The following is a 2500-nucleotide window of genomic DNA, read 5'->3' as shown; positions in this document are numbered from 1 at the left end:
CACACAGGCCTTGCACACTAGGCATGCTTGGGCGAGCTGATCCCGCATCAAGTCGACGGGTCTAGGCATTCTTGGGCGCAGATCCCGCATCGTCTCGTCGCGTCTGGGCGCAAACACGTCGCGTCTCGTTGCGTCTTCAGAAGTCGTCGCTAACAGCACCTTTGGTTGCCACTGGTGGTTAGGCTGGTTGGTTGCGCAAACCCTATAGGAGGGTGGCATGCTGGTGGGCGTTTTTGCCCGGATAGGCACTAGAATGTGCAGATTTTGGGCGTTTTTGCCTGGATAGGCTAAGGAATGGGCATGCTTTGGGCGTTTTTGCCCGGATAGGCACCGGAATGCTTGGCCTTGGCTTGTCCTAGCAAGGCATTGCTGGGTTGGGCTCCCTTGGCCTTTTGGGCGCCTTGGACGATGTCTTGCGAAGACCATGGGCACAAGGCCATGGCATATGGTGAGGAAAGGACCACGGTTGCCAAGGTTAGGCACCGGAATGCTTGGCCTTGGCTTGCCAAAGCAGGGCATTGCTGGGTTGGGCTCCCTTGGCCTTCCGGGCGCCTTGGACACTGTCTTGGGAAGACCATGGGCACAAGGCCATGGCATATGGTGGGGAATGGACCACGGTTGCCAAGGCTAGGCATATAGAGAGGAATTGCATTTTTGCCCGGATAGGCACCGGAATGCTTGGCCTTGGCTTGCCATAGCAGGGCATTGCTGGGTTGGGCTCCCTTGGCCTTCCGGGGGCCTTGGACGCTGTCTTGGGAAGACCATGGGCACAAGGCCATGGCATATAGTGAGGAATGGACCACGGTTGGCAAGGCTAGGCATATAGAGAGGAATGGACCACGGTTGCCAAGGTTGCGCAAGTTTTGGGCATTTTTTGCCCGGATATGCCCAAGTATGCCCCGATAGGCCCGTTACGCCCCGGTATGAACGCGTATGCCCGGATTGACTCGGTATGCCTTGGGATACATGCGTATGCCCCGATAGGCTTGGTACGCCCCGATATGCGCACGTGTGCCCCAGTAGGGCTCGGTATGCCCCGGTATGTACGCGTGTGCCCCGATAGGCCCGGTATGCCCCGATATGCACACGTGTGCCCCAATAGGGGTCGGTATGCCCCGGTAGGTACGCGTGTGCCCCGTAATGCACGTTTCGCAGATCTCCCCGCATGTCCCGCCCCTATATGTAATACTTACTTACTTACTTACTTTCTTTCTTGCTTGCTTGCTTGCTTGCAATGGTTGGGAGTGCCCGGCATGCCCCGCTGCAGAGACCAAGGGCGCAATCACTTGGCACCGCGGATGCCGGGACTCCGGCACTTCCCGTGGCACTGATGGTTGGTTCCAAAGACAAAAGGCCGTGCAAGGCCACCGCACCGCGGATGATTTTGCTCGTGCTGGCGCCGTTGTGTGGCCAAAGAACATGCGCGAATGCTCGTGTCGGAAGGGTTGGTGTCCTGGCCCCGCGGGTGTCACGAATGCTCGGTTGCGAAGACCATGGGACCAGAGCCATGGCACGTCGGATGATGGCTCCAGCTGGCGCCCCGGCACTTTCTGTGGCATTGATGCTCGGTTTCAAAGACAAACGTGCGCAGGGCCAGGGGACCGCGGATGACTGCTCGTGCTGGCCCCGTTGGGCGGCATTGATGGTCGGTTGCAAAGAAAATGCGTGATTGCTCGTGTCGGGGCCTGGCAAGCCAAGGCCAAGCGAGTCATGGCAACGCGGATGATGGCTCCAGCTGGCGCCCCGGCACTTTCTGTGGCATTGATGCTCGGTTTCGAAGACAAACGTGCGCAGGGCCAGGGGACCGCGGAGGACTGCTCGTGCTGGCCCCGTTGGGCGGCATTGATGGTGTGTTGCAGAGAGCATGTGCGATTGCAAGTGTCGGCCGGGTTTGGGTTCCCTTGGGCTTTCGGGTGCCTTGGACGCTGTCTTGCGAAGACCATGGGCACAAGGCCCCGTCCTGGCCCCTTGTTCGATTCGCTCTCGTCTTGCGCTTGCTTCCAAGGTCCTCCATGACCTTCCCCATGGCCTTGCTAGATCCCCCCCATGACGCATGACCTCTGTCCGTTGATTGGTTTTGAGTGCACACCATGCCCGGCTTGGCACCGTGTTGTCGCGTGAGTGGCATTTGGATCGTGCATGCTGGTGGGCTACCTGCCAATGCGCACAAGCCTTGCACACTAGCCTTGCGCACGAGCCTTGCACAAAAGCCTTGGACACAAGCCTTGCGCACAAGCCATGCGCACAAGCCTTGGACGCTAGCCTTGCACACAAGCCATGCATACAAGCCTTGCTCACAAGCCTTGGGCACTGGCCCATCGCAGTAGCCTTGCACACAAGCCTTGCGCACTAGCTTTGGGCACGAGCCTTGCGCACTTGCCTTGGGCACTAGCCTTGCACACAACCCTTGGGAACTAGCCTTGCGCACCAGCCTTGCCCACAAGCCTTGCACACCAGCCTTGCACACTAGCCTTGCATACAAGCCTTGCACACTAGCCTT

Source organism: Tasmannia lanceolata, unplaced genomic scaffold (genome assembly GCF_043159265.1).
Source record: "Tasmannia lanceolata isolate RefF3 unplaced genomic scaffold, GAP_Taslan_0.1 ptg000275l, whole genome shotgun sequence".
NCBI classification, from domain to species: Eukaryota; Viridiplantae; Streptophyta; class Magnoliopsida; order Canellales; family Winteraceae; genus Tasmannia; species Tasmannia lanceolata.
This window is presented reverse-complemented; position numbering follows the sequence as displayed.